This window comes from Gossypium hirsutum, chromosome A07, assembly GCF_007990345.1.
Source record: "Gossypium hirsutum isolate 1008001.06 chromosome A07, Gossypium_hirsutum_v2.1, whole genome shotgun sequence".
Taxonomy (NCBI): Eukaryota; Viridiplantae; Streptophyta; class Magnoliopsida; order Malvales; family Malvaceae; genus Gossypium; species Gossypium hirsutum.
Window position 1 is genome coordinate 83,906,441 of NC_053430.1, and position 6,363 is coordinate 83,912,803.

At 40.3% G+C, this 6,363-nt stretch overlaps 1 non-coding gene across 1 annotated transcript; it reads left to right on the top strand.

Moving 5' to 3' along the window:
* Positions 1–4,466: 4,466 nt before the first annotated feature.
* Positions 4,467–4,573, top strand: LOC121204154 (small nucleolar RNA R71). Its single transcript, XR_005899082.1, has one exon. It is a non-coding gene; the product is annotated as a small nucleolar RNA R71 (small nucleolar RNA).
* Positions 4,574–6,363: the final 1,790 nt, after the last annotated feature.

Here is a 6,363-nt window from a genome sequence, read left to right on the forward strand (position 1 = left end):
TTAAAGATAAAGTAAATATAGTTTTAAATAAAAATAAAATGAAAAGTTAGTTAAAAAATAAATAAAAATAAAAATAAAAGTCTTAAAAAATTATTATCGCCAGATGGTTCACGAGGTGGGGGTGGCGATGTGATGTGAAGATGCTGACAAATCTAATGTAGTGTGGCATCAATGTGATCAAAACGCTAGAAACATTGCTGCTCAAATCGAGTGAGGAGTGCAGAGATGTCAGAAAGTGAAGTCGCAGCATGAACTGGACGATGGGTCCTCGTAAGGTGGAGGGACATCATTAGTAATGTCCTCTGGGTCCTCCTGCTCGGCTGACTGGATGAGGCAGTACTGAGGAGGGTTAGTTCCATGTCGTCTCTCGATCATCCTCATGTGTAGCATACTTAAGATGCCTTCTGGGGACATCTGATCGATGAGGGTGGGAGAGGATGATTGCGCTACTGTGTTGAGGAGCCCGAAGTGCCTTGCCAGGTGAGTCACGTAAGGGCCAATGGAAATGACTCCCTTCCTATGCCACTCCGTCTGATGGCGAATGGCGAGGGGGATAAAATAGGTAAGGTCGAAGACGTGCCCATGCACCATACTTCATAAAAAGTAGGCGGCGTGAGTGTTAACGATTTTGGTGCTCTCTCGTCGCCCTGTCAAAGTGTAGGCCAAGATGGCATGTAAGTATCTCAGGGATGGGGCAAGGGTTGATGCCTTAGAGCGGCTAGGGTTGTATTTGGCTGAGGCAGGGACTAGTGCATTCCAGCACTTTGAGAGAGAGTAGTGGATGTGGCGATAGAGGGTGTCGAAGTCGGGGTCATCCATGAATTCCTCCGTATATAGTCCGAGTGCGATACTGAACTCTGGCATGCTTAACTGATGAACTAAACCACCGAGATAGAACTGGACCGTTCCGGGATCATCGAACTCTGTCATCATGGTTTGGAGGTGGAAGGTCGAACAGAGTTCCAAGGTAAGCTCGAGATATGTAAGTTCCACAATCTCGAAAAAGAGCCCCCATGGGTCAGTGGTTAGAAGAGCTCAGACTGCGTCAGCCAGTTGAATTTGTTCAAGTGCGGCCCAGTCAATGCATCGGCCCATACTTAGGGGTCAGGCCCAGAGTATCTGAAAAAGTTCCTCCTAGTTTCCTGGTGGGATTTGAAAGAATGGGTGTCTTATTTTCGAGGTAGGAATCGAGGACGACGTTGCTCCTTTTCTCTTCTTCGAGGTAGGGACGGCGGTTTTTTTACCACATGAATTTAACATTTTATGCCTACAAGAAGAATAATATTGTAATAAATGGATAAGAGAACATATATTTGACAAGTTCGAAAAGGAATTAGCCATGAATTAAACTAACAGATTCAACCAAAACTACTTCAACCAAAAATAATCAACTCAATGATAGAATTTATATGGCAAATAGCATGGTAATAGCATTAGTATGAGCATGGTAATAGCATGGGGCGTTCCTAATTTCTTGATTCAGCATGAAATAGATGATAACTATCCTAAGATTGACAAAATAATTAGTAGAAAAATGAAAATAATATGAGAAAAATGAGAAAAATATGTATCAAAAGTAAGTAAAATAGAAGAGAAAACCGTCAGTGGAGGACCGGTGGCTGGAGTAGCGACGGTGTGCCTAAAAGGGTACTGTTTAGGCCAACCACTGGCGTGGGGGTGGGCCGTGTGGTGCGTCAGTAGAGGGGAAAAAGAAGGGAAATGAAGAAAGGAGGAGAAAAGAAAATGAAAAGATGAGGAAGGGGTAGGAGAAAGAGAAGAGGAAGAGAGAAAGAAAAGAGGAAGAAAAGGTAGGAGAAAGAGAAAAAGAAGAAGAAAGGAGAGTTGAAGGATGGCCAGTCACACGGGAGTGGCAGGGAGGGTGTGTGAAAGGATTTCGGCAGCTAGGGTTAGCGACTTGTGGAAGGGGATGATGAATAGTGGGGGGTTTATATAGATTTTGGGACACATGGCTGTGGGGCACACCCGTGTGCCCTTATTTTAGCCCGTGTGTATCCCGATTTTCAAATTTGGGCACGTCTAAAATTCAGCCCACGCCCGTGGCCATTGGGCGTGTTGGTACACACGGCCGTGTTGCACGACCGTGTTCTGCTTTGTTCGCTTCTCCCACGCCCGTGTAGCTATGCACACGCTCATGTTAGTTTGACAGTTTCGACCACAGAAGTGGGACACGAGCATGTCACATGCTTGTGTCAATTTCTCAGTTTCAACCACGGCTTGTAGGCACAGGTTTGTCGCACGCCCGTGTTGATTTGGCAGGCTTGCCTACGACCATGTCGCACGGTCGTGGCAATGTATCGGATCCCGTGTTGGGGAAAAATTTTGCTCTGCACAGTTGTGTCTCCTTTCGTGGTGCGAGCATGGGCTAAGGCACGCCCGTGTGCCTAGCCATGTGGATGTGACAAACCCGTGTTCAGGTACTCAGTTAGTGATTTAGAGGTTAAAAACTAAAATTTAAAGAAGTCAACGCTGTTAGTGCTCGGGTTGCCTCCTGAGAAGCGCTTATTTAGAGTCTAAGCTTGACTTACCTCTCTTTTGCATGGTCATGATGGTGTGAGGAGTTTACACTCCTCATTCCTGCTATCTTTCTCATTAAAATAAGGTTTTAGACGGGTACTATTTACCTTAAAAGTGCTGAATTTGGGATGAATTACCTCAACTGTACCGAATGGGAAAATGCTAAGTACCGTAAGAGGAATTACTCCATTAGGTTCAGAATTGCTCGTCATGGCATGGTTTTGGTTTATCGAGTGTTCTCGATTTTTGTGTCCACCATTCATCTAGTTCCTCGATCTGTAGTCTTTGTTCTTCATAGATGAGTTCTTTGTTGTTACTTGACCATTGCTCATTTATGCTCTTCGAACGTGTTTCCTGCAAAGAAGGTTGTACCACATTATCAGTATTAGTACCACATGATCAGTATTAGTAGTATGATTTACATAATCACCCTTAACTTTCGATGTGTTACTCAAATTATGAGCTTGAAGAGTGATTGTTTCATCACCCACACGAAGTGTGAGTTCACCTGTACCAACATCAATAATAGTTCTAGCAGTTTCCAAGAAGGGCCTTCCTAAAATTAAGGGTGCGTCACTATGTTGTTCTATGTCTAGAATAACAAAATGAATTGGGAATATAAATTTGTCAATTTTAACTAGTACATCTTCAATAATACCCCTAGTAAATATAATTGTTTTATCTCCTAATCTAATACTCATCCTAGTTTGTTTGGGTTTCCCAAGACCTAGTTGTTTAAACATTTTATAGGGCATGACATTTATACTAGCCCCTAAATCGTCCAATGCATTATTAACATTTAAGCTACCAATTAAACAAGGAATCATAAAACTCCCTAGATCTTTCAATTTGTTCACCAGCTTATTCTGTAGAATGGATGAGCAAACCGCATTCAACTCTACATGCAACGCCTCATCCAACTTTCGCTTATTTGCTAAAAGCTCCTTTAAAAATTTAACTGCGTTTCATATCGGTGAAAGAGCTTCAATAAACGGTAAGTTAATATGCAATTTCTTTAATAATTTAAGGAATTTACCAAATAAGTTGTCTATGTGATCTTTCCTTGTCGCACTGGGGTATGGTACACGAGGTTTGTCCTCTTTACTTACCGGGTTTTGCTCACTGTGGTTCACCTCACCTTTACCTTTACTTACCACAGATTCTTGCCTCGGTTCTAGTTTACATTCAACTAACCCTTCCTTATTTTGAACGATAATTGCATTGAGCTGTTCTCTTGGGTTAGATTCAGTATTACTCGGTAAACTACCTTGTGGTTGTTCAGAAATCAGTTTGGCAAGCTATCCTTCTAAGTTTCGAGTCCTTGGATCAACGCTTGTTGATTCTTAAGTGCTATCTTGGTATTCTAGAAATGTGTTTCTGATACCGAGATAAACTTTGTAAGCATCATCTCAAGGTTCAGCTTCTTTTCCTGTTGGTAAGGAGGTTATTGTGGCATTTGATTCCCTTGACCACCCCACGAGAAATTTAGGTGGTTCCTCCAACCTGCATTATAAGTGTTACTATAAGGATTATTTTGAGGTCGAGAATTATTACCCATTTATTGAACTTGTTCCTCCTCGGTGCTAGGATTGAAGGGTGGAAAATCTGGGTTGTGTATTCCTCCATTTGAGTCACACCTCATCACTAGATGTACTTGAGTAGAACCACATAAACCGTCAATTTTCTTATTCAAAAGTTCTACCTGGTTTGATAGCATAGTAACTGCGTCGAGGTTGAAAACACCGGCTACTGTTGATGGCTTTATTATCATGACTTGCCACTGATAATTATTCAATGACATCTCTTCAATAAATTCGTAAGCCTCTTCAGGTTTTTTGTTGTTCAAAGTTCTACCGGCGGCTGCATCGATAAGTTTCCTCGTTGAGGGGTCCACTCCGTTGTAAAACGTCTGAACCTGTAGCCAAAGTGGTAACCCATGGTGATGGCACCTTCTCAAAAGATCCTTATATCTCTCCCATGCATCATAGAGTGTCTCTAAATCCATCTGCACAAACGAAGAGATATCATTCCTCAACTTAGCCATTTTAGCCGATGGGAAATAGTTAAGTAAAAACTTTTTGGTCATTTGTTCCCAAGTGGTGATTGACCCTCGTGGTAACGAGTTCAACCACTGTTTAGCTTTGTTCCTCAACAAAAAGGAAACAACCGAAGGCGAATGGCATCATCAGAGACGCCATTGTTTTTAAATGTGTCGCAAAATTCCAGGGAATTCGCCAAATGATTGTTGGGATCTTCATCCTACAAACCATCAAATTGAACAAACTACTGTATCATTTGAATTGTGTTAGGTCTCAGTTCAAAATTATTTGCAGCAATAGCAAGCCTAACTATACTTGACCCAATTCCTGTTAAATTAGGTTTAGCATAATCATACATAGTGCGTGAATCAGGGTTCTGATTTACTGGATCAGCAGCAATCGCAGGAGGTGTCGAATTTTCCCAATTTTCAGTCATCTCCTCAGTTGTGATGTGGATATCGTCCTCTTGCTCTCCTTCTGTGTATCTTAAGCTTCGCCTTATTTCTCTTCGGTTTCTGCGAGTTGTTCTCTCAATCTCACTATCAAAAAGTAATGGTTCTAACTGGTTTCTTCTAGTCATAAACTATAAAAACCTGCCAAAAGGAGTAAAAGAAAATTTAGTAACAAAAAATTAAAATAAAATTTAAATTGCAATAAAATAACTGGCTAAAGTAATAAATATTGAGTGTTTCTAATATCTTGGTTCCCCGGCAACGACGCCAAAAACTTGATACATGATTTTCGCGATAAGTTTTAAATAATTATAATTGACCGTTCTTGAAAGCTAACTAATATCACGATGAATGCAAGCGCACCTATCGAACAGTAGTATTGTTTATAGCAAGACCGGATGTCAAATCCAAAGGAACTAAAAGTACTAGTATTAACTTTCTTTTTATTATCTAGCCTAAAAATAAAGGGGTTTGTTTATCTAACTAATTAACTAAACTAAGAACACACAGAAAAAGAATTGGGGAATTACTTTTAGGAAAACTGAATGATTTAGACAACACCCAAGGAAGAATCCACCTACACTTCACCTATTATTTGACTCTGAATCAGACGGTTTATTCATTTGACTTGATCCGTAGAACTCCCTAAGTTATATTATTATCTCTTTCGAGACTAACAACGTCTAACCCTAGGTTGATTAATTGAAATCTCTTTCTAATTAAAACCTTCTAGTGTTACATTAACTCGATCTATGGATTCCCTTATTAGGTTTAACCCTAATCTGCCAGATTTATGTCACCCTATATCTAGGCATGCATGCAACTCCGCTTAATTATGAATGATCTACTCTTAAATAGGGACTTTTTCTCCTCTGAATAAGCACATCAATACTTGAATCAATATCCTAGAATATTAAAGCATGAATTAAGACATATAATTAAGAACAAGTCAAATATTTATCATACAATTCAGATAATAAAAATAAGATCCGTCTTAGGTTTCATCCCCTTTAGGTATTTAGAGGGTTTAGTTCATATATATAAAAGAAAACATCTCAAAAGAATAAATATAACAAAACATAAAGAAAACCCAAAAACTCCTGAAGGAAATTGAAGGGAGATCTTCAGTCTTGGAGAGGAATCCCACTTCTGAGATGGATCAATCGGTGTTCTTTGAGTAGTTCCTTGCTTCCTACTCTGTGTACCCCCTTGAGTTCCTCCTCTAGGGTGTTTAAATAGGTTTTAGAATACCTTCAAGCCCTCAAAAGTGGCCTTTTCCGAATAGAACTAAACTTGGACTCGAGAGGGACAAGCCCGTGTGCGATTGCTTCAAGTCG